A 26,667-nucleotide genomic window follows, 5' to 3' on the forward strand; every position below is an offset into this window, starting at 1 on the left:
ATGAGAACATTGTATACTTCAGCATCACCAGCATGTAACCAACTGGCCCCAATCCAACACAGAGTTATAAGTGTGCTTGAAGCTTGCTTAACCCTTTGTTGGATTATGGTCCTGGTTTTTGTTTTGGGTTTTTTTTTGGGGGGGGGGGGTTATGACTGGGTTGTAAAACAAACTCCGACCAGATGTCTCGAAATGCACATCTGTTAGGAATTGTGCAATAAAGCCAACTTTCTGAACCGAAAACATATTGCTTCAATAACAACCAAAGGTTGCTACCTAACTATAAGACACACACAGTATATTGCCAAAGTAAATTGAAAGCAGCAGCTATGTAGGAAACAGAACATCAGGGGACCAACAGGCGCTATCTCAGGCATGGTGTGGAAGAAAATCAGTGCTTCTGTGTCTGCAGGAAAAGCCAAGTAAATAACATTCATAGATGGAGGGCCATGGAAATATATATTCTTACACTAAACATACTATAAAGCATATCTGTGCTCTGTATTTTTCAGTAATACAACACCCCGCCCCCGCAAAAAAAGCTAACTTTTATGGTAGCTTACTTAGTTCATTATAGCCATTTCCGTTCACCCAGTAAAAATGACACAAGATTTATAATTCCCATTACACAGCCACATGTATAAGCCCTTAAGGTCCATGAAACATTTGGAGGAGCAAATTCACTGTTGGTACAAATCAACAGTGGGCTACAAACCTCAACTCTCTCTTTTTAGCCCATTGCAATGTGTGCAAAATTGTTATTATGCACATTGTCACACGAAAAAGAACAAAATAAATGAGCATTTTGGATTCTACTTCCCCATGGAAACATAGGGGTGTTGGGCCCTTTTAAATTGCCAGCAATTTCAACAGGAGAGCAGAGCCCGTGTTTTCATCTCCGCTACTTAAATCAAAGAGACTTAAGAATTCATATTGGTTTGGCTGGATGGCACCTTGGAATTTTAACAGAAAATTTCAAAAACTGAAAGTTTCAAAAGCTATTAAGGCTGCAATCCTACGCATACTTGCCTGGGACAAGCACCATTGAACACAATGGCATATGGGTAAATATGCCTAAGGATATCCTAAAATAACACAATTTCTATATAGTTTAATGAGATTTTACCCCCAGGAACCTTGTGTCTAGAATTGGAGCCTGTTTCATTTATTTCAATAGGGCAGCTTTAGGCACAGACTAAAATCAACAGGATTTAATGGTACTCAAACTTTAACTAGATAGTGCCCCGAATAAGCAGCCATCCGAATGAAACAAAACTTTAAATGCTGTCCCCATGACCAATTATTTATGCTTTATCTGCACTTAGGTCCAGAAAAGCTTTCAGTTGTGTACGCTTTTTCTTGCCCAGTGTAAGCACTTTTTCAAATTTTCAAACACACACACATGAAAAATAAAATAAAATAAGAAGAAAACTTCAAACTTCAAAATATAAAACAAGAAAATAAAGAAAAAATGACAACCACACTTTGAAACATACAAAAGTAAAAACACTAAAAGAAATAAGCTGTTAGCTGATCCATGTTGGAATACAGTCATACCCCAGGTTGCGATCACTGCGGGTTGCGCATTTTCAGGTTACGGATGCGCCAAACCCGGAAGTACTGGAACAGGTTACTTCCGGTTTTTGGCGCTCGTGCATGCACAGAAGTGCTAAATAGTGCTTTGTGCATGCGCAGAAGCGCCGAATCAAGTCACCCGCATGTGCAGACGCAGCGCTGCGGGTTGCGAACATGCCTCCCACACAGGTCACGTTCGCAACCCAAGATTCCACTGTACAAAGGTGATTGGTCGTTTTTGCTATGCTTTCTTTCAATTCAGCAGTAGATCTCTCCCAATTTTTACCCCCTTTCCCCTTTCCAAGAAAGTTGAGGAAAGCTAGCTCAAAACATGCAACTACTTCTGCATTTTTACATGTGGACCCTGAGACATCATCAGGGAAAGAAGAATTTCTCAGCAGAAAACTGCAATCATATTACCACCAGAAGTCTGTGTACAAATAATGTTACTTAAGCCTGGAATCCTAAGAACAAAGCTAGAGGGTAAATGTCATCGGATACAGTGGGACTTACTTCCAAGCTAAGAAACATATCATTGAATTGCCTGCCTGCAAAGTATTACAGAAGGCTTCTCTAACCAGGCGCTCTCCTATTGTTCTAGACTACATCTCCCATCAGCCCCAGCCAAGGAGTTGTAGTCCAAAACATCTGGAAAGCACCAAGCTGCTTTACACCCTTCCCTGGAAGGAATCCCCAATGAACACAGAGACCTATGCCCAAAATTACACTCCAGAATACCATTCACCAGCCACCAAGCATTATGGTGTAAATCTGCACTCTGATGGCAATCTACCACTGGAAACCTGTGGGATATGCATATTAAGCATATGGAAAAGTAGGAGGGGGAGAGGTCACGGAAATTAAATGAACGCGTCCTAGCAGCTGGGTTTGAGAAGTCATGCTTCGAGTGCAGCAATGTCAACAGAAGTCTGAAGCACGACTCTATGTAGCTCTTCCTGATTTTAATGAAATGAGGATGGAGAAAGGCAGAACTATGAGGTGGCCTTCGTTCCCTTTGGTGGGTACACACTCATCCTACGGTGTTGTGCTTCAGAAACCTGCAGCCGTTCCAACTTAAGACTTTGTGGCTGAAGGATACTAGCACACACTTGCGACACACAGAATCCTGTAAAAAAGGGTTTTGTACCAATACAGGAGTGTATCATGGTCCTTTTCACTAGATATGATACCAGCCTTGGTTCTTTCCTTCAGTGAGGAAAAGATGATTTGACCAGATATGAGAATCTGCCAATGCATCAGATTGTGCCAAAGACCCTCACCTTGAATCTTACAGTAAACTGAGCTGAAATACCATTATCTGAGAAGGTAATGGTGAAATGCTGTAGTCACTGAGAGTTGGCCCTGTGTCACCAAAACACACCAAGGTTTATTTATTCTTAAATTCCAGTATTTGAAGTTATTGTAGCTCTTGGAAGTGGCAGAGGCAAGCATTCTCATGGTGTAGGAACAGTCCAGTAGAAATCTACCTCTCACCTTTGAAAGAGTTAGATCATTATCAATATTATTTTACTATTATATATAGAATAAAGACAAGGTTATAAATTAACCATTTTCACTTGGTTGTATTTACACGGAAACTTTGTGCAGAAAACAACAACCCAAAGCAGCTTTACAAAGTCGGAACGACTAATTTTAAACCAAACACTCATTAAAAAACAAACAACAAGCATTCAATGTCAAGTAAGTGCATTAAATAAAAAGATATTGCAGATGTGGTGGTGCCGTGACTTCAATTTGTCTGCTGATGAATATGTAAAAGTTGTTCAGATAAATCAGCACTTAATATTCTTTTAACCCAAGGCTTATTTAAGTTCTTCCAACCAGTTCTTCCAACCAGCCAGCTTCATCCCTTACCTTTGACTGGGGGGACAAGGCTCCTTGCTCTGGTAAAAATCCAGAAGACAGCCGTAACTCATGTCTTGACTCTCTTCAGTACAGCCAGCTGCAAAGGATGCCCAGGCAGCTTTTCCTTGGTCAGCCAGAGGATAAGTAGCAACAGCAGCAGCAAACTCAATAGAGGGGGCTCCTTGCACGCAGAAGGCTTGCCAAAGCATTCTTGGTTACTATGCACACTGATAAAAGCTATTTGTGTGTTTACAGACAAATTGCAACCACCGTTGCTTCTTGTGCGCTTCTGCCTAAGCTCTTCGCTGTCCCGAAGGGTTGATGGCAGAAGCCTGCAAACCCACATTTCTTCTACACTGGCTGAACTCCCTTGAAGAAGAGCAAATTGTGTTTAAATGAACAGCAAAGGCATTGTGCTGTATGCATGTAGCATTAGCACATCGGTCATGTATCAAGGGCATACATGGTACATGCTTTTAAACGTAAGCAGAACAGATGCCTTGTTTACAAGGGTAAATGCACCTTCCCCGGCCCATATTATGAATAAATTGGGCCTAACATATATTGTTCCACAAGAGTCGCTTAAGGCAGTCTTAGGTTAGATTTGCAAAAAGTCAAAGGGTGGTGAACACTATCTTGTAATACATACACACTACTCCGCAGAGTGTGCTATAAAACTCAAGTTATTTTTAAGTCTTGGGAATGACTGCTTAGGTCATAAGCATCAAAGCAGACCTGTGAGTCACTTATGCATGGTCACCCTTAGCATGCAAAAATAACTTGTTTACGCTGATGTTATATTATCCCCCTGGCATTGCTGCTCAGCTAGGTGGTTAGCAAGGGCCTCTCCGAAAATAAATATAAATTATGAAGAAATGGGTCACTTTTTTATCCCCTTGGTCAACATGCGGAGAAGAAATATAGGTCACTAAGATCCAAGTATAGCTATCAAATCAATCTATGTGCTTTTTCACACACCTCACTTCCACTAAAACGCGAACAACAACAAAAATCCCAGTACTGTAGATGGCAGGCTAGAAGCAGCGGACAAACTGTGCTCATTACCATCTTATTTGTGTAATTTTGTGCAAAGGCAGCATGGCCGTTCTTAAGGGCGTTTTTGGAAAATAATAGCTGAGGTAGGTATAATTCCAAGCCATAGTTTAGTGGTGGCTGGGGCCTTCCTGTTGTTGTTGTTGTTGTTGTTGTTGTTGTTGGGCTCCAACTCCCATCAACTCCCAGCCAGCATAGTCAAGGGTCAAGGATGGTGGGAGTTGCAGTTCAACACTATCTGGAAGGCCACAGGGGCCCCACTTCCTGGTTTAGGCCGAGGGAATGTGAATTAACACTGGTAATATTAGGGTCTGGTTCGCCAGAAGCGGCTTAGTCATGTTGGCCACATGACCCGGAAGCTGTACGCCGGCTCCCTTGGCCAATAAAGCGAGATGAGCGCCGCAACCCCAGAGTTGGTCACGACTGGACCTAATGGTCAGGGGTCCCTTTACCTTAATATTAGGGAAAGGAAGTCACTGGCGGAGGAAGGGGGAATGGGGGGTGCGGTCCGCCCTTGTGGAATGCTCACCGTGCCACCACGAGCGGCACACCCTGCCCCCAAGTGCACCACATGTGAGCCGCTCTGTGTGCCAGAGCAGCTAGCTCTGCCTCTGAAGGAAGTGTGTTCATTTCTGATTTAAAAAGCATGTTATAAGTGCCATGAGTAGTTTCTACCAACTAGACACCCTGCTATCCCATACATCCATGTAGCATTTGCCCTATTTTGTGTTTGGAGCAGGGGGGGGCGGGTTTCCAGCCGTAATTCAGGTCCATCACCTCTCAGGTGAGTGCCATTGCCATTCTAGGAGAACGAAGGAGGTGTCCATGGTGACTTGCTACACCTCTTTTTCTGGAAAAAATTGGCACTGGTTTGGAACATATGTGCTTGTCCTTGATAAGCGCGAAAGAATGGGGGATACTTTTCAAGCAGTTCTGAGTCTATGCTGCATTGTCCCACCGGAGCCATTTTTACATGATACACAAACAGAAAGAGTATATAAAACTGTGAAAATGATATATATGAGGTATTAACTTCCAAAGTTTAATACTCTCTTCAGGGGACTGGGCGGTTGATATTTTTTTGTCCTCAGTGCCCCCTCCCCTTCTGCAGACTGAATTTATATAGAAAAATGGTTTCAGCTGAAGACGTAGAGAAATCACTTCAGCTAAATCACACATGGGTGGACGCAAAGTCTGCTACCAATAAAAATTAACTGATGGAAGAGGCTTGCAGAAATACAAAGGAGAAATAGCAGGGAAACTCTGAAGAAATCTGCTGGCAAACAAATCTGACTCAACATGAAAAGAATATTGGGGGAAAATCTGACGGAGTGGAATAACAGGAAGCTTAGTCAGTTCTGGAAGAAACAAAAAATAAAGAGTGTGTTCTTTTGTGAGACAGAAGTAGGAAGGGAGACTACTGTACTTTAAACAAATCGGAGGGATTGGCAGCCACAGTGCTTGAAAAAAGAGATTATGAACTCAATGGGATGGTGACCATATTAAAGTAAAATGGATATCTGGCTAGAATATGATATGAAGCCACAGAGCCCAAAGAGTACAGCTGGTATAAACAAGAAAACAAAACTTGAGGAAGTGTGTCCATAAGAAAATAATAAACTAGATGGACTGATCTCAACAGAAAAAAATTCCCCAAACCACTCTAAAAATCCACAATTAATCATTCATTCCAATTTTTTCTTCTCCCTAATTCATTTAATTTTCTAAAAGGACACAAGGAAGCGTTTGACGAAATTAAAATGATGTTTTGAAGCAGATCAAAATGCTAAGTGAAATAAATAAATGAATAAATACTTAACCTTTGATTAGCCTGCAATTGAGTGGGGAATGGGCTTATTTCTGTGACAGTTACAAATGCCACCCTCACAAACGTTAATAGGCATGGAAATAGAGAATCCCTTTCCAAAGATTAATCAGGTATCAGTGAGATCTTAATTAATATCTCAATTCCTTTGGCATACAAGCTTCTATATATAGAAAGAGGTTAGTCCTCCAACAAAACATGCTTCTAAATTATCTCATCCTTTTCAAATGGATCCATTGTGCCAGATATGGGGAAGCTGTGGTCCTTCTTGTGTTCCTGGACTCCAACTCCCATCAGCCTCAGGATGCATAAGCAATGGTCAGGGATGATGACCACTGCCTATGCATGCTCTCTACATGGGTTCTATGCTATGGAATTCCTTTCCAAGGGAAATTCATCCCATATCCTCCCTGCTGATTTTCTCCAAACTGGTAAGAATGCCCTATTTAATTACGAAAAACTCCTTCCAGTAGCACTTTAGAGACCAACTAAGTTAGTTATGGCGATTCCGTGCCCTGCTCTGGTTCGCCAGAAGTGGCTTAGTCATGCTGGCCACATGACCCGGAAGCTGTACGCCGGCTCCCTCGGCCAGTAAAGCGAGATGAGCACCACAACCCCAGAGTCAGCCACGACTGGTCAGGGGTCCCTTTACCTTTACCTAAGTTAGTTATTGGTATGAGCTTTCGTGTGCACGCACACTTCTTCAGATACAGGCATGCACACGAAAGCTCATACAAATAACTAATTTAGTTGGTCTCTAAGGTGCTACTGGAAGGAAATTTTTAATTTTGTTTCGACTACGGCAGACCAACACGGCTACCTACCTGTAACTATTTAATTACGGTTTAACACCTGAAAGCTGAAGCTGACCACTGTATCCCACTTTGGGGGGCTGCTTGCTGTGATCTTGCTTTAACAATGTGTTTAAATTTGTAAACCACTGGAAACTATTTCATGATATGTGTGTGCGTGTGTGTGTAGCACGTAAGCTTCTCATACTGATTCAAATTCATAACTGGATTTTTTTAAAGTATTTTGTTTGTTTGTGAGGGCCAGCACATGTACCACCTAAACATTAGGAAGAACTTCCTGACAGTAAGAGCTGTCCGACAGTGGAATTTGCTGCCAAGGAGTGTGGTGGAGTCTCCTTCTTTGGAGGTCTTTAAGCAGAGGCTTGACAACCATATGTCAGGAGTGCTCTGATGGTGTTTCCTGCTTGGCAGGGGGTTGGACTCGATGGCCCTTGTGGTCTCTTCCAGCTCTATGATTCTATGATTCTATGATTCAATGCAAACTGTGAATTCACTGGGGTTGACACAGGAGGAAAATATTAAAAAGGGTATATCCTCCTGTATTTTCTACAAAATTGAGAAGAAAGTAAAATAGTGGTTGAGATCCAGAGTTCCCTGAGGACAAGTGGAAAGCACCTCCACTCAAAGAAGGAATAATTGCAGATTTATTGCTCCAACGACATCCCTCTGTGCCTGCTCTGGCTTTCTGGTTTTGAGGAACAGCTTTTTAGGGGGATGCAAAGTGCCACAGGATGGATGGATGGGAAGGGAATAGCTCTGCAGCACTTGAGGAACTCCGTGTGTGGAACTTTGGATCTAGACCAATGGCAACACTGGCGGCAGGGCAAACAGCAAACAGCATTTCAGCATCAGTCATTAAAGGTGCAAAGATCAGTGCTCGTTAGGGCATAAAATACACAGAAACAGTTTATAGGAAATGGCAAGGGGCAGGGGGAGACTCGGAGATGAGCTAATACATTAAAAATTTGACCCTCTTTGGTAAACAGGAGTTGGGAACATTTCAGCAACCCAGAGTTAAGGGCAGAATGAAGTATAAAGATTAAAAACAAAACAAAACATTGGAAAACAATGAAAGAAAGATGTAAACTGTATATTTAAAGGGGTTTTGTTCCTTTATGGCTGCTGAGAAAATAACAGTAGGGCTTTAATGAGGGGAGGGGAGTTGATGGTCTTATCTAGGCTTGTGAGTGCTGAGTGAATTGTATTTATTAGTTGCTGTACATTGCCCATCAGAGGCACTGAGGGTCCTAAGGAATGGACCCAGGTTATGGTCTAAAAGTACACTGGGCCACCACCTTGCTGAAACTAAGCAAGTCTGAGTCTGGTTGACTGACGTCCTGGGAACCAGGCTGCCTTAGGTTTCATGACAGAAAAACCCCGACAAGGTGTAAATACTGGGCTCTATTGAATTGCACCCTGAAGATTTCTCTGACTGTTTGTGGTCTATCTGAGAGAATGGAGAGCAATGTGGTCAATGCCTTTAAGGCAACACAGCCTATCATTCCGCCATCCGGTTCTCATTCAAAGTGGAAGCTAGAGATCTTGCCAGGCTTGATCTCTGCATAATTCCCAGTACTCCACATAACTCAACAGGTTTCAGGTGCTGGAGCATCAGACGCCTAAATGATGCTTGAGATTAGCAACCTCAGTTTCATGCATCTCTGCCACATGTGATGGTAGGGATGGAAGAGGAGAACAGGGTAATTTCTCAAACAAAAATGAGATTAGTAGTACCTGAACATTTCGGCTCTTATCTCAAACTTCTTATTATTATTGTAATAGAAGCTGGGGGTCATGGTTCATAGACCGGGGAGGACAACTCATCTCTCTTCCATGGATGTGCATGATGCTGCCACATCTATCTTGAATAAAAGTGTTTAAAGAGCTTTAAAGTGTGGACCTGTGCCTTGAAACACTGCACAAAAGGAATTCTGGATGACCCCTTATCCACAGTGACATTTTTATTACAGAAAAACGCATTGCGGGGATGGGGAACCTGTGACCTTCCAGATGGACTACCGCCATCCATCCAGGAGCTACTATCCAGTGATGGCATGTAGAGAGCCACAGATTGCCCACCCCCGATGTACTGAATCTCGGTCCCTCCCCATGAGCAGAAAGAGCCCTTCCATACACCATGTATACTAGGTGGAGGAGAGAGAGATGTTCCAATCTAAACCAAAGGCGGTTTATTCATAACTAGGCACTCTAGGCGTACAGATAACTTGCAGGAACCTTGTGACTGAGTAGTCAAGTTTCAAGCACTGCAAGTGAGAGCCAGAGAGATGGAGAGACAGACAGACAGACAGACAGACAGACAGACAGACACAGAGTGAGGGGAGGGGACTTCGCTGTGTGTGAAACTATTGGTAAGGGTGTGAGAGAGATGTTCATAGATTTGCTGCTCTTGTTCAGCTGTTAGAACGGAACCAATCCTTTAGTTTTGCTGGAAGTGTGGGATATGCTGAAAAGTTGTCATTCACGTGTAAACATGTAATACTCAGATTCTGTGAAGATTTATTATGAAATGCATAATGCTTGCTTTTACTGGATTTTACTCCGAACACAGTATGTTTATACCGTAGGAGACACTGTCCAGACATTACACACTTTTTATAAGGTGCTGGGAATCTTTTCTATACAGCAAAGGTGTTGGTGGCCTTGTTCACATGCGTTGTTTTATGGAACATTTGCATTTTATAAACTAACTTGTTACAAGTCTGAAGGGCTTTTTTAACTTGTTTATTACATTGTTACATTCTGTTAATTTTTGTTAACCATCTTGATTTTCTAAGAGAAAAGCAGGAGAGATTAGTTTTTTAAAAACAGACAAAGCATATGCAATTTTTACTGTACTTGAGTATAATATGCTGCCTTGAGTATAATATGGAGAATGACAGACTATAAAATGAAATAATGGCAACATAACCAGTGACCTAAGCATCCGACCTTCCAAGCAGTTATCTCAAAAGATATCCATTTAGCTTCAACGACACAGTTCTGAAGTAACTTTAAAAAAAAAAAAAAAATGGGCTAAAAAACTCGGAACTGGATTTGCCATTGCATTCTGATGTCCAGATTTCCACATCCTTTACACCATAGTTTGTAGGATCAGAATTAAGCCAACATACATAGGATTCAAACAAATAAGATCCAGGCATGGGCAGGATCAGAATCTCACATTCCCAGATCAACTTACTTATTTGATTTTAATGTAATAGGGCTAATCCTGTTTTTGTTGCTGATTTGTAATACTGAGTGGGTTTCATTCAGCTAATTACCCTGGCTCTCTGCCTAACATATGGTGCGAAATATCACTCAAATAACTTTTTCAAAGAAGTATTTTTCTTTTTCTTTTTACTTTATAGGCTAACAAACTGTACAAATAATTAAGTTTTATACACAGTCCCACTGGTGACCCCCATACATTCAGCGGAGGCTCCAGGCAACTAAGACTTCTTAGTGACTTAATACAGGACTATCTTCATAGTGTATGTGTTAATAACCACGCTGCAAACATATCAAAATTACTTTTGACATGTGTGATCAAATCCATCAAAATTTTAAAAAACCAAATAAAGGCTCATTGCATCTATTAGTCTAAGCCTTCTAGCTGCGCAGGCAATTTTCACCAAGAATGCAACTGGCAGGGATGGATACAACTGCAGGCCAGATAACAATTTCTCTGACTGCCATCTCTGGTTGTAAATAATTACAGAAAATCTGGATATGTCAGTACCTACTACATATTACTCATAGCATGTAGTCTGGGCTGCAATAACAGCTGCTGAGAGGCAAGGAAAGGTAAACCCTAAAACATTCAAGCCCAGCTTGTGGGATTGCCAGAGGCATCTAGAGGGCTGGGGTGGGAAGCAAAACATTGGACTCCATGAACCTGTGGTCTGATCCAGCCGGGCTCTTCTAATGTTCACATGAGATCATTAGCCAGCAGCACAATGTTTGCTTTGGATGGAAAACTAATATCCTATTATCATTCGAAAATTCTACACGTATTGGAATAAAAGCAACGGCATGGTAAGTATATAGCCCCGCTTGGTTTAAAACATAAATTAGCTTTTCATTATCAACTTGTAACTCACAAGCCATGGCTGTACCCTGGATAAGCTCCTGTGCAATTACAATTATTGGTATAAATTCAATAGCAACGGCCAAGTCATTCACATCTGAAAATTGGCTAGAGAGCTCTGCACTCGATTGCAGCCACCGCTCCCATTATTGGCTGTGCCTATCGGCGTTTTCATTACAATGACTTCACACAAGAGAGTGACAGGATATCTGGTAAAGAGGATTAATAAATCATGTCAGAGATGCATGAAACGGCAAGTTTGCCAAAGCTTCCCACTCCTCCACTTGGTGCAAGGGCCACAAAGCGAAACTAAGAAATGCAGTATAGAGACACTCTTAGAAGTGTTCAGAAAACCAAGGCAGAAAAAAGAAAGGAAAATGAGCTTGCATCTGTAAACCCAAGGCAGTTCTGCTGCATGCTTTAACCCAGTTATACATTTTCCCTACTCTTCATGGACAATGCCCCACGTTTCAGACCTGTGTCAATTGTTTGATGCTTGCAACAAAAGAATTTCCACGTCTTATCCTCTCAATTACAACACTTTCCAACGGAGCCAGCTGCAAGTATGTATAATAATCAAATGCAAAACTATCAAGTGATGTACACAGCGTGCGAGAGCTGCAGCTAACAGCAGCGTCATACAACCAATAGCAGAATGAATCCCAGCACTAGGCTAGCTCATTTTAAGAGTCCTGTATATTCCTTAAAAATCAGGTGTGGGGAAACTTTGGCCCTCCAGATGTTGCTGAACTATAGCTCCCATCAGCCCCTGCAAGCATAACCAATGGCCAGGGATGATGGGAATTGTAGTCAATTGTCAGTTTGATATCTTCTCCCTACATGAATGACTCTTACTGTGAGGTGTGAACCATCATAGAATCGCAGAAACCTAGAATTATGGACCAAAAGCGTCATCTAGTCCAACTCTCTGCAATGAAGGAATCTTTTGTCTAATATGGTGCTCAAACCCAAAACCCACAATCAAGAATCTCATGCTCTACTGACTAAGCCATCCCTCTCTTGCCACCGGCATGTCCTCTTTCACCCTCTCTGATATATAAGCAACATTTCAGCTGCACAAGCAGGGGTCCCATACATTCACTCATCACAATGTTCTGGATCAATTAAGGGTGCTTTTCTCTTCGATGCAGGAAAGGGCAACAGTCTCGCCAGACATAGTCTTACTGCACTTTGAAGATGCTCTGATCGCCTATAAGGACAACACTCTGAATTGAAGAGGAGAACCTGAAAGATTTCCTGCAGATGTACTGTAGGCTTTTGATAGCCTCTCTCAAGTTCAGTGTGATGAGAGAGACAAGACCTTTCTCCTTTCCCCTCAGGGTAGGGTCACTGCCACATCCAAATTAGGTCCGGCTAGCAAGGCCTGTGCATAAGGCCGTAACATGTAGCTGCTTTACTGTGTCCGACTGAAGGAGCTGTGGCCAAAACTCCAACACCAACATATATTTCTCAGTAGTATTCAGGGCTTGCAGCTAATCACAGTACCAGATTATTTACAACTATTTGCTGGTGTGATGCCTGAAAAGAACTAAACTACTCAAAATACAGGGTGAATGAATGTAAACCTTAGAACAGGTTACCACAGTAATGGTATTTGTCTCAGCAAGGCCTAAAGCAATGATTAACGTATTGAAGGGTGCCTTCCTTCAGGAGACTGAAGTTCCTGAGTATTATGCTTATTAGAGGGATGCAGATGGCGCTGCGGTCTAAACCACAGAGCCTAGGGCTTGCTGATTGGAAGGTTGGCAGTTCGAATCCCCGCAACGGGGTGAGCTCCCATTGCTCTGTCCCAGCATCTGCCAACCTAGCAGTTCGAAAGCATACCAGTGCATGTCGATAAATAAGTGGGAAGGTAAATGGCGTTTCCGTGTGCACTGGTTTCCGTTGCGCCAGAAGCGGTTTAGTCAAACTGGCCACATGACCCAGAAAGCTGTCTATGGACAAATGCCAGCTCCCTCAGCCTGAAGCGACGCCCCATAGTTGCCTTTGACTGGACTTAACCATCCAGGGGTCCTTTACCTTTTTACCTTACCTAAGTTTATGACCACTGTTATCTCTTGCCATCTACAAACCTCTCAGCCAAGGGCACAGAATTTAAATGGATAATGCTACAGATAAATATATCAGTAAGTTATTCGTTCCATCTTCTCTCTCTCTCTCTCTCACACACACACACACACACACTTGCACACACTTTTAAACACTAGTGGAAATGAGTGAATTGCATTATGCTGTCAATCGACTGACAGGCAGAGAACTGACTTAGAACTGCCTTTCCACACAAAGCGCTTTTCCAAGCCTTATTACCCATTTTGTAGATCAATATTTCACAAAGACAACCATGCACCACAGATAACTGTCTAATCAGGCTCTTATCTGGTGAGTAAGCACACTTTTCAGCTCCACTGAAAAGGCCTGCAAAAACTGCTTATCGCATGAACCGGTGAGATAATATAATAATAACGGAACAGAACAGCACCAGTAGGCTGGAATACAAAACTGAAATAAAGATAAGATTTAAACAATTCCCAAGACTGTGATCCGCACCTCTGTAAATCTGGAGCAGCTGCATTAAAAAAATCAGGCATGCTACTGTAGAGTATGCTGCTTCATGAGGACATCCATGCCAAAAGAAGTTGTTTAAAAAAATACTAAAGGTATAAATATAGCATCCAATGTTTCGTCTCTTTACTAACAAGAGTGAAATGGAATATTCATGCTCATCTCTAACTCCACAGGGAGTTGATAAGAATGTTATGCTCCATGATCTCTTAGGGTTGGGCCTCTAAAACAATACATGCCAATTTGCCCAGCCCCTTTTCCAGTGCTGAGGAACACAATAAGCAGCCTCTGGCATCTTCTCCTTCAATCATCCACCCAGTGCCAAACTAGACACCACTGAGGAAGCCATTTTTGTCCCTCTTAATGTCAGTCACCCTCACATATAATGCAGAGGTGGGATCTATTTATTTTTTATATATACTCAACAGTGCAAACAGAAAGCTGAATCCTCCCTAATAATAATAATAATAATAATAAAATTTTATTTATATCCCGCCCTCCCCAGCCGAAGCTGGGCTCAGGGCGGCTAACAACAATAAAACCTACAGGAGAGGGTCATCATAGCTCAGTGGCTTTGCAAGTGGAAGCTCACAGATTCAAGACAAACTATGCTGAGATGGAGGAACCTGCGGTCTGACTGTTTAAGGCTGCTTCCTATATGCTCTCCTGCACCCTGTTGCAAGAGGGTGCTTTTTCATTACAAATTGCAGGAAGGCTTTGAAGTGTGTTCAGCTGAACACATTCAGAAGGGCCTTTCAGACATTCCTGCTCACCATGGGAAAAGTAGGTAGAGGCAGGTTTTGCTTGCACACCACGACACCTCTCCACTTTCAGCCCTCATGCATTCAGCAGAATGCCTGAAAAAAGCTATTAATCATTAGTAGAAGTATTTGTGTTTTTATTTATTAATTTACGGCAAAGCTTTTGCATATGTTTCAAGATGAAAAATCAAATGATTCTATCAAGATGATAGCATCAAAGAACTGCAGAGTTGGGAGGGACCTTGAGGTAGTATTTGGTGAGCTATGAATGGGCTGATACATAAATAAGAAGGAACTGAGTACGGAGGTAAATGAAACACTGCTGACCCTTGCAACAGATAAAAGGAGAACTGGGAATTGCCTAATGCCACATGTTATTACGGAGTCTGCCAAACGGTTGGGACACTTGAAATTTTGAGAAAGTGCCATTAGGTGTCCTTCACAAAATGGTTGCTATGAAGAGTGGACGTAACACAAAATGGCTGCCGCACCTCAAAGTGAATAAAAAGAGACAGGACCCCCCCCCAAGACAGTGCAGGAATGCCCCCTGCATCAGCCCCCCCCCCATCAACAGAAAAAGGCAACATCATCAGTGACCACTGTATGCACTCACAGAGAGAAGCTCTTCCCAACCCTTACCTGTTCAGAAAAGAAGGGAAGGTGGCTGTCCAGGCCTAGAAACCAATGAAATGTTCAAGGTGGTGTGTTCATTGTGGTAGAGGCTGAGCCAGTGCAAACAGGTACAGAACAGGGACAGCAAACTATCTCTCACACATTGTGAACTTCCGAGAGGATATTGAATCTTTGCAGGCCCACAGGTGCTGCGTTGGCAACCCTTGTGCTATTATATTTATTGGGAACGCTTGGTCAGGGCGGAGCTGCTCCATGGGTATAAACAGGGAACTAAAAGAGCTGTTTATCTGCAAGGATCATGCTTGCAAAATTTTCTTCAGTGGTTAACCAGGGAACAAAGAGTGCTGTGTAAAAGCTGTAACATGTGCAGCTACCTAAACAGAAGCAGTCCTACAGAGAAAGACATCTGCCTGAAATTTGGTTAAGCAGAGTTCTTTTTTTCAAAGACAGCAGTACTTCTTGATGAGATGAAGAGACACATTAACCCTAGACCAAACCTGGCCATAGACGCCCAGAAGATGCAAAAGCAAGAGGAAGAACTGTTGCTTTGGTAATTTAATGTTCGGAATTTTAAAAACTCAGATGCTCTTTGTAGTCTTTTCAAAATGGGAGTGGAACAAGCATAATTCACAAGGATGCTGTGACCATTGGGGGGGGGGCATGCATGGCCATATAAAGACTGTGTAGACTTTCCAGTTATCCCTCTGAAGGCTTAACAATGAGGCATTATGAAATGCAGTTCTTGTATAAGACACTCAAATATTATGGCTAGGGAGATGCATTAGCCTACAGGCAAACACCACAGGAGGGGGGGGGGAGTCTATGCCAGCAGAACCCCAGAGTCCTGTGAAATAGTAGATTCCAAGTGATTCATTGATGGTGGTGATGATTGCATTGCCTTTCATCCTGGAGAACCCCAGGGCCATGCACAATATGATAAATATATATAACCAGCTATTCCAGCTAATTAAAACACCCCCCCCAAAAAAAACATACTAAACTAAAGCAACAGCTCAACATAGTAAGCACAATACCAAAGACTTCTACAACCTAGAGCAAATCTGTATCCCCAAAGCATGCATGAACAAATAAATATTTAAAAAATAACAGTGTGGGATACAACCATACTCCCCTGGAAAGAGAACACCATAATCGGGGTGCCACCACCAAAAATGCTATGCTCGTGCCACTGTATCATGGGGTCCATGCTCTGCTGATCTCGGAGCATGAGGTCAGTAGTTAGAAAGGAAGGCTCCCCTTGGCTCTGCACTGGCAGATGTGTATAAATTAGACGTGGTGTTGAATTCTATTTTACTATGAAATCTGGTAATGGGCTTGCTATTTCCTGTATTGACTGGAAGTTGGGTTAGAGCACCTTGGTGGCCTTTTACAACCCCATGACTCCAAGCAGAAAATAATTCCTTGCTTCTTCTGTATGTACTATTAATAGTAAGCAAAAATCTAGCCAAAATCCATCACCTTTAAGTCCTACAGATGTTGAAGAGAAAATTGAGCACATGCTTGTATCTCTTCAATTGAAATCAACGGGAGTTATAAGTGGTGTGTCATCCCCTCTCATACCTCCACCCCATTATTTTTGGGGGTATTCCATTTACACGGACGTAAGAACTAAATAATTGGACCAACTAATAGCTCAAGCCAAATTATGGTCTATTCAACCCAAAGCAGAGAATTTACTTGCTGGCAGAAAGAGAGAAACAATTGCAAAAGAAGACTCGTTTCCATTTACAGCAACAACACGGTGCCAAAAATATCTAAATAAAAATGTGGTAGATTCTCACAATGATAACCAAGGGTACTGGCTGTTCTTAAGCACTGTTTAGTCTCCAGAGTCATGAAGCACTGAAAACTGTTTTCATCTTACTTGTGCTAGTTATAACATATGGTCTCGACTTTGAACAAACTTTGAACTGAACTATAAGTGGGTTAATTTTGGCTGGACTGTGCCCAGTATATATCGCCAGCTGGTAGTTAAACCCAATGACTGCATGTCTGAAAATGGGAGACAATAAAATTGATACACTGCTGCCATGGGTATCTTATGCGATTGAGAAGAAAAACCGCCTGAGCCAAATTTTAACCTGGTTCTCTTTTTTGGTGGGTATGCCGTAATGTTGTCACATTAGCCAAACAGGAGGCCTCATTCTGGCGGAGCCAGTAGGAACAGACTGAAAACACCTCTCAAATTCAAGTTAATCTCTCTCTCTCTCTCTCTCTCTCTCTCTCTCTCTCTCTCTTTCTTTTTAAATATCCTAGCCAAGGCTAAGTATAAAGATTCAGAAGGAACATGAGGCCCTTCAAGGTAACTATTTATGGTACAAATATACCCAGTTCAGGAGGAGGGGTAGGAAAAGGGAAGATTCAAACCCTCATTTTGAAGCTAGTTGAAAACCTGAGGGAACAACCCACTTATTTCCGAAATATATCCCTTATATTTTAATAATAATAATAATAATAATAATAATAATAATAATAAATGTTCCAGTTTTGCAGTTACAAAAATGACTGAGACCTAACTTTGCAGATACAACATGCAGGCAGAAAAGCAGCATGCAATAAACTAAATATGTGAATATTCAGTAAAAAGAAACTGTCTCTTTTTTTGACAGTTTTGCAGTAAGACATTTTGCCGCTGTGAGATTGAGGGGGAAATAGCTTTCCTTTGTGAAGCATCCAACTGAGCTGACGAAATGAAATGTAACATTCAAACTAAGTGGCAAGGATTAATAAAGAGACATACTCTAGATACCAATGGTGGCAAGGTACTCTTTGGGTCTGGTGGTTGAGCAGTACACAGAAAGACCAGCAGTAAGTAGAGCCAAAGACAGGCAGAGCTGCAACCTAACTGGTTTTAAGTACGAGGGCAGGCAGGTGGGACTGGCTGGGGTCAGACTGGGATTGATGGAGCAAGATACTGAAATTAAAGCAGAAACAGAAGGTCAGTTCACATGTGACTTCAAGCCAGGCTCGATCCTAGTTTCCAAACATGGTTTGTATGGCAAGTATAAACCATACTTTGCCAGTTCATGTGAAACTGCAAACTTTGATTGGTCTCAAGGAGGAAATTACAACATATGAGCACAACAGCGCAAAGTTTAGCATCACATGTGAACCAGCTCTCTAGGAAGTTATGGGTAATATCACCAATGAATAGAAGCCAATGTGATCCGGCTACACTTGGATAACTTCAGCCGGGTAACTTGAGAAGTATTGTTTCAGAAAGTTGAAATTTGGTAGGTTTGCCTTTACATGTGAGCTAATTCAAATTCCTACCCCTACCCCAATTCCTACCCCTTGTGTGCTTTGCATAGTAGATGCAGCATAGTTTATGTAGTGTCATTGTGTAGAGTGGCAGGGGAAACCCAGCCAGATGGGCAGGGTATAAATAATATATTATTATTATTATTATTATTATTATTATTATTATTATTATTATTATTATTATTATTCTCAGCATTCCTGCTGTCACTGCATGTTGATTGTTGCATTCTGTTTATGGGGAATATGTGGATTTTATCCGTGAGTGACATTGCGATTGATTTCTTTTCTTCTTCTTCTTTTCTTTTGATAGAGCTACAAGGGTACTGTCATGGGCACTGAAAGAATTCTATCAGTGTTGCTACGCAAGCTTTTGCTTCTATTGCTATCGTTCTTTATTTTGCATTTGCTGAAGAGGTAGCAATGTGTTATGTTACACTAGTTCTGGCATAATACTTGTTTATGTGATGGGAGACACAGGATCACTCTATAAGAAAATGAACAAAGTGTTTTGAGCAATGAGCAAAGTCAAAATGGTACGGGAGATTCATAGAGCTCCTGGTATTTATAGGTTGCAATCCTATTCCCACTTAACTTGAAGAAAGGCTCATTGAACCTACTTCTAAGCAGATATGTAATGGGCTGCACTGTATGTTTGAGTTATAGAAGACATGGGCAGCTTCAAATTGCATCAGGGTAACAATGCTAAAACGGCAGGGAGGTGGGAATTAAGCCTTCCTCCTCCCCGCACATGTATCTACATCACCTCCCGCAAATCTACTATTTGCCCCAGTGGGGTTGGGGATTACTTGGGAAGTGTTTGAATGATTCAGATTTAGGAAAAGGCAAAGGCAGAGAGTTAAATTCCTCTTTTCCTAGCACCATTGCTTCAATCCCATTTAGTGTCATGCACAAACCAGTTGCTATTAAACAAAACTTAAAACATCGGGAAATCATGGATCTCCCACATTACATGTATATAGCTCTCAGTATCATCATCAGCATCATTGTTATCTTGTAGCTTATTACTTATCAGAGATTACATAATTGTCACTTGAAAATTAGAACGAGGCAACTCCACACCATGGAATAACAAAACTGCTGTTCAGTCCCGGGCAGGCATGGATACAGACAAGTCTGAGACCCTCAAAGGAAGTTGATCCTTGACTTTCCAGAACCACAAAGGCCACATTCTGATGTTACTTAATGTGGTGTGTATTTAATTGCATTTTTTATTGCAAGGAAAGGAACTGCTGCAGGCTTTTCGTTAATGGAAACAGCTGCAGAAATCAGCTGTTTCTGTGTTGGGGAACAAACAAAGGATTCGGATTGTATCAAAATAATACAAAGAGAAGAATTACTGACCACACAAACACAAAACGAAAAGATTTACATGCTGAATTCCAAGGTATTGTTGGATGCGGGGGGGGGGGGGGGAGTAGCGCTGAAATTGTAAAAATATTATAAAAATGCCACCACTACCCTTCAATTTTTCTACCAAAAAAGACAGAAGAAAATTGAGGATAGAAGATAAACGATATATCTTAGAAGCCATGCATAACACCAAATGTAGGAAAATATGTAGGGGAATGCTTTTCAGAATAAATTTCTAACAGATGTCTGCAGCAACACTTTTCCATTTCACAGAACATGTGAAAAAGATTAGCAGGTTCATGAGGTTAACACACGGAAGGAGGGGGGCAGACAAGATACAATTGAACTGCTACCCTGATTTATCAACGATATTCAAAACAAAACTACCAGCATATTAAAGCTATACCATGTCAAGTATATAGATTTGTGTGTTTCTGTGCGTGTAGACACACACACACACACAAATTGCAGTTTTCATGTTCAGCAACACAGTACAAATTCTAAACCAATTAAGGCCCTGTACAACACAACAAAGCTAATGAAAATAAATGCAGCCATCTATTTAGTTCTGTCTGTGCCTGCCTCTGCAATGCGATTTGCAAGCTACTGTGTCATTGACCTCCATTCTGCTCTGAATGCCTCAGAGAGAAGGAAAGACAATGTCGTCTGCATTCAACCAACATCATTGGCTTTCTGCCACACATGCAAAATAATTTCAGGAGGAATCGCATAGCATTATGTACCAGGTACTTTATGCGCTGGAGCGCACCACCTCCTCCAGGAACTATTTCTTTTTCGCTGTAACTTCTGGATCTTTCCTTTATACGGCCGCCACCATGCCAAAAGCACCTATTTGAAAATAATAATACAAAAGTATCTCTATTCTGCTTGGGAGCAGAATGTCAGGGTGTTGTTAACAGCTGATTCTGGACATCTTATGCCTCTGATGGCTTGGTGTGACACCTACACTAAAAAATAAATCCTTTAATGAGCTCAGCATATCAAACTTGTTATTACAGAAGTGGTTTGTTCATTTTGGAGGCTGGTGAACAAAGGCCTAATGTCGAAATATGTGCATACAGAGAGAATAGCTCATTGGTAGAGGGCATAACCAGGCAGATCTAAAACTTCCGTTAAGCTATCAAGGTAAATTTCTGTTGATTTCTATCCCGCTATGATATATACCGTTGATTACTACTTTTATTGATTATGTCCAGCGCCTATTAGTAGAGGGAAAGAAGCAGGTTCAGACTTCTCTATATGTCATTAGGAGCATCACAGCAGGCAGGACAGATCAAATGTTCATTGCACAAGACTCCCATGTGAAACAATGGGTGTGCAACACGTTTGGGGCTGGAGCCAACCTATAGAGAGGAAACAGGCAGGATAGAAAATGGAAGACTCACCTTCCACCATCTCTCCCTGGTGAACAATTGACTGAAACTTGATGAAGGGTGGAGAAAATAAAGTACAAAAGCCATAACACTTTCAGTTATTTATTTCTGGAGCATTTGGGTGTATCTGTAGATCCGGTGAAGTCCCCGCACTCATTTGCGCAACCATGTGGTGCCAGGTAACTCATTCCATTAGCACAAGGATTTAGAGTTGTGTAATGGAACTGTCTCCCTCTGTCCCCACTGTGCACCCCCTAAATCTGCCCTGGGGCTTCACCAAACCCTCCAGAGGCTGGAGGGGGGCAGAAAGGAATTCTGTTGCACTAAGCATAAATCCTTTCACTCACTGAACAAGTGCATCAGATACTGCCCAAAACTTCCCCTCCCATTCCTGCCCCCACCACATTTTTTTGAAAAAAAAAATCTGCTCTAGGAGTTCTCAGGTTTCGTCCAGTTTTAACCTATACAGTGGTACCTCTGGTTACGTACTTAATTTGTTCTGGAGGTCCGTACTTAACCTGAAACTGTTCTTAACCTGAAGCACCACTTTAGCTAATGGGGCCTCCCGCTGCTGTCACGCCGCTGGAGCATGATTTCTGTTCTCATCCTGAAGCAAAGTTCTTAATCCGAGGTACTATTTCTGGGTTAGCAGAGTCTATAACCTGAAGTGTATGTAACCGGAAGCGAATGTAACCCGAGGTACCACTGTACATCCAAGATGAAGGCTGTTCTGCAAACTAGGCAAAAGCCAAAGCGTGTGTGTAATTGCAATGTATGTAATTCATATTAATGTGCAAAATGTAAGTTAAAGTTAAGAAAATCCCTGTTTTTAAATTTAAAAATACCCCTGGACGTAGGAAATTTTAATTCAGGCTCTAACAGATATGGTGTAGAACAACAGGAGATTTGGGGGTTGGGGGAAACAGCTTTTTGCTGGACTCAGATAAGCATACAACTCTGAGGATGTTTATCTGACATTTATCACCAGGGGATAGATCTGGAAATCACAAGGACCAGGCTTCCTTGTAAGGTTTATGAGGCTTCCTGTTCTCGCTCAGAAAAGGAAACTTTTCATTATGGAAATCAGTTTCTCTCTTTCTCAAGGGGGAAATTTCACCCTGGTACAAATAAAGTCTGCCCCACTTAGATGATGCTCGAAGCATTTATGAGGCAGGCCTGCCCCCAGAACAACAACAAAATGTACCTCATGGTGTTTTGATATTCTACCACTTCAACAATCAACTTCTGTCCTTAGAGAACACTTTTTACTACCTATTCAATATTTGGGTGTGCAAGCAAGGTTTAACTTTTCTGTTTTGTAAGTATTTTTATGCACTTTGGGGAGCTATGGTTGAAAAGTGGGATATAAATCTACAAAATAAATACAATGAACGCATTAGTAAAATAATGCAGTTACGAAGCACATTTCTATTGCCTCAGTCTAGGTAAAAAAGAAAATGAGACTATTTTCCCAAGCTTCTGTTTCATTGACATGCTGGACTTCAGTTAATTTTGCTGCTGGTAGTTACATTTAACTGTTTGCTATTTTATCTGTTGTTGCATTGGTGTTTGATGCCAATTTAAGTAAATGGATATACACTAATTCAAAGTTGCTCTGAATACATTTCAGGGGAAAGAAGAATTTCTATTATAAAAAGTACATGTGTGGTCTAATGGAGCAGCTAAGAGCAAACAGGGGAATTCTCACTTCTCAGAAACTCATCTCTGTCATGAAGTCTCTATGTGGCCTTTAGAGAACAATCCTCAACATGTCTACTTATATACATTTCTCTCACCTTAAAGAGCTATTATAAGAACGGCAATAAGGCAATACACATAAAGTGTTTCGAACATTTACAAATGCTCTAATGTACAAATAAAAACAACAATTTTGATTGCATTTGAATCATATTGGTTTTTCAGAAGAATATGTGAACCGCCCAGAGAACTTGGTTAATTGGGCGCGATACAAATGCCAATAAATACAATAAACAAACATGTTTATTAACTATCATCACCACACGTTCAACGAAAGCACCGCAAAGCAGGAGCATAATGATTTTCAGCCAGGTCACGTCAAGCATCTTTCCCACCCTGCATCTTAACTGGTGTCAGATGGATAATAGGCCGCAGATAAAGTCTAGTTAGCTGAACAAGATTGAGATAATACATATTAGGGGAAACAGCTAGAGGACATGACAGGAACTAGGCCCATGTGCCTCTTAATGGGCACATCTGTCATCTGTTTCATAACCCTTAGGTATTGTTGGCTCCCCGGCGACTGCTGCAGTCCCAGAGAGAAGCAGCTGTCATGATTGTTTCCATCATTTATTTGCACTTGGGAAGCAGGTTAAAGCATATTGCCTTCTTTTGTCTCGAACTTCCCCATTCTTATCCTGTCTTTTGAGAGACTGCAAGCGGATTTGCGCTGGTACCCTTCTCCAGAAGGCTGCACCTCTAAATTGCTAGCAAAATGAAATAAAAAACAGAACCCCTGTGCTGCCAGTCAAAACAGTAATGGCAGCCCCACGGACAAATAAAAATAAAACACAGCCTTCTGAGGCGAAGAGCTGGCAATCTGAAGGGGGGAGCTTCCTTGGTGAGGGAATTTTAGCTGGAAGTATTTGGTGGTGGTGAGGGAGAGGGAGGGAATCTGATCGATCATCAGTGAAGAGGGGGGAAATCAACTCAAATCCAAATGCTTCCGCTCCAGTAAGGTGAATCAGGTGGGATATATTATATGTGGGCATGACAGATCCTATACAACAACAACAACCTGCGACAGGCTTGATAAGCAGTTATGAGGCCTTGCTGTATTCATTACAAAACTATGTGCACCTTTAGTGGGGTGCACTGAACAGCTTTCAGAATTAGCGTCGCAGGAATGTCTAGTCAAGCTGTCCCTCTACTGACTAGTCATGGAAGAAAATTGGTGTGTGTGAGAGAGAAGAGAGAAATCTCTTGCAGCAGCCACACTGTTACTCTATGTTTCCGCAACTGGGGAAAGACCTCTATAACTGTCAGTAGTTGCTCTTACGAACAGATTTATACAAGATACAGGTCACTGGAAAAGCTCAACCTGGGGTTTAGGGATCTGAGGCTCAAGAGCCCAATGCAGCCACCAGATCTTTCTCTACCTGACTCTCATGTCTCTCTCCAGGCCACACGCATCCCAGTGACCCTCGTTCTCCCCCCCAAAAAATGTTTTTGCCTGTCTGGAATGTTTCCCTGAACTCTGATATTGCATCCAGCTTCTCTGGATGGAAGATAAGAGAAGGATGTCTCTCTGTGTGTACAAACTACCCTAGCGTACAAAGGTGTGTGTTTTTTTACATTCATTTCGCCTCTCACTTTTGGACTTTCTTTGTATTTCCCCCTCCCCTCCCTCTTTCATTTCTCCATCCTTGAGAAATGCTGCCATAAAAATAAAAATTGCTCCAAGTGTGAATATTCCTTCCAACACCTTCTGCAGTGGAGGCTGCTGCAAATCATTCACACAGAAGTGAAATCACACTTTGTGGTTGCTGTCAAATGTTCTTCCCAAAGTCTCATGTGAGCTCAGTACGGGAAGCGGAGAGGGTAGCTCTTGAAAGTGGAGAATATCGATACACTACTACAGGGTAAAATTCATTCGCTTTATTCGCAGTGTTTCTTTTTTTCCTTTACATCTAACAGTCGCATTGCTTCTTTCCTGGATTCCTCTCTCTCTCTGATGTACTTGCATGTTTTATTTATTTACTTATTTTTTTAGTTCTGTTGCTGCAGATTTTGGTATGGTTTGTCAGAGTTGGTGATCTTTTTTTAAAAAAAAAAAAACTTAATTCATCAAGAAGTTTGGTTATTTAAAGTTAACTTAAGTGTTACTATTAAATTCACTAAAACCTCATAACCTATGTTTTCTTGTTAAAATGCAGCTTATTTTGAAAAGCCTATGCAGCTACCCAGCACTGCATTCCTTGTAAATATCAATCACTGCACTTTCAGGCAAACATCTTTACAAGCCTAATTTCTCACTGAACCTGCAATTCAGCATTAAAAAGCTACTAAAAGGAGAGGACATTAAGTGCAATATCCAAAAAAAAACCCTGCAACAGCTCTTGGATGGTTTTCCAAACTTGTAACTATGAGGAAATCTCCACACAGAACATAAAATGAAGATAGAAGAGGAAATGTGGAGAGGGCAGGGGAAAAAATAGCCTCTCTCTCAAACTGAACAGAAGCCAACTTAATAGGGAATACAACTGGCCTAGACTAGATATCCCGTGGTAATCTGGAATTTCTAAAGTAGGTACAGTGGTACCTCAGGTTAAGTACTTAATTCGTTCCGGATATTTCTGGGTTAACAGAGTCTGTAACCTGAAGCGTATGTAACCCGAGGTACCACTGTATTGTAGTTTTGCTAGAGTAGATAGATGATTCTCCCAAACCCGTTTTTGGTCTGTTTCTTGGGTGTGGGGGGAAATTTATTGGTGATTGCATGCACGAGGGGTCAAGAATGGGGATGAACACCCAGGCCTGCATTCCATTGAAAGCAAAGGCTTGAATCTGCATTTGAATGTGCATCTCACTAAAAGTTATACCCGACATGCAGGACTGGATGTTCATTCTGATGTGCATGATTTATTCCCATTTATTCCTAAATGCAAGACACTTCGGAGATATCCTCAGAAACTGTGCAAGCAGTGGGGAATATAAAACTAAATGCCCAATTTATATTGTGCTTCCTTCCTTCCAAATGCACTTTGTTCAGCTCCCTTCCATCCAAAGATACTGAATGGAAGAAGCAGATCCATGAAACCAGTTCACAGAGCTGCCATATTCAATGGGACAGATGGAATATGGAGGAACTCTGGCTGCTAAGGTTGAAATGACTGGAACTACTTTAATCAGACAGGATGGGACAGATAGCTTCCCTCCATAGTAAGATGCCAGGACTGAGTGCAGAAAACAGGGGAAATGTATAGTCAGCAGGGACTGATGCAAAGGAGCAAGAATGTTATCATGCAGCTTAAACAACAAGCAGTTCCTCAGTTGCCTTGGTGGCCAAAGAAGACACAATAGGCTCCTGCTCTAACTTTGTGTTGGCTCACGTCTTCACAGAATGCGCCAAGCTCCAAATCAGACACAATTTTCATTTTGCCCTCTCCAGAAAACACAAAACAAGGAGCAACGTGCATTTCTCAATCAAGCACTTCAGTGCCAATTCTTAAGACTTGCACAACGTCAAAATCTGACGGATTTCCCCTTCTGTCAGGGGGTCAGTTGGGCTTTTTGTCAGTTTGTGTGGTCTTGCAAGTAGAGCTTTCAGTTCTACTTTTGCAAATTTGCTTGAAATGGTTGGGTTTCGCTTTTGCTAATTTCATTTTTAGCCTGGGTACACTTCGCCATGGAGGGCTGGCGAAGGTTACATTTGATTCGTTCTGTT

The 26,667-nt window shown here is 41.7% G+C and overlaps 1 protein-coding gene and 1 long non-coding RNA gene across 51 annotated transcripts in view; one reads left to right on the forward strand and one right to left on the reverse strand.

Annotated features, from left to right (window-relative positions):
- MBNL1 (muscleblind like splicing regulator 1) overlaps positions 1-26,667 on the reverse strand; it is a 178,483-nt gene that overhangs the window by 92,335 nt on the left and 59,481 nt on the right. For 3 of the 50 annotated variants that reach the window (XM_083442848.1, XM_083442845.1, XM_083442839.1), the window contains exon 1: positions 3,451-3,533. The exons of 46 other annotated variants lie outside the window; for them this stretch is intronic. The gene's annotated coding sequence lies outside the window, so the exon portion shown is untranslated. Of the gene's footprint in view, positions 1-3,450; positions 3,538-26,667 lie in introns of those variants that run through there. One more of the 50 variants, XM_083442828.1, reaches the window with a different exon arrangement.
- LOC310678735 lies at positions 7,611-23,142 on the forward strand. The gene is made up of 3 exons (XR_014511913.1): positions 7,611-17,518; positions 20,868-20,994; positions 22,873-23,142. It is a non-coding gene; the product is annotated as an uncharacterized lncRNA (long non-coding RNA).

This window comes from Podarcis tiliguerta (assembly GCF_965153285.1).
Source record: "Podarcis tiliguerta genome assembly, chromosome: 5".
NCBI classification, from domain to species: domain Eukaryota; kingdom Metazoa; phylum Chordata; class Lepidosauria; order Squamata; family Lacertidae; genus Podarcis; species Podarcis tiliguerta.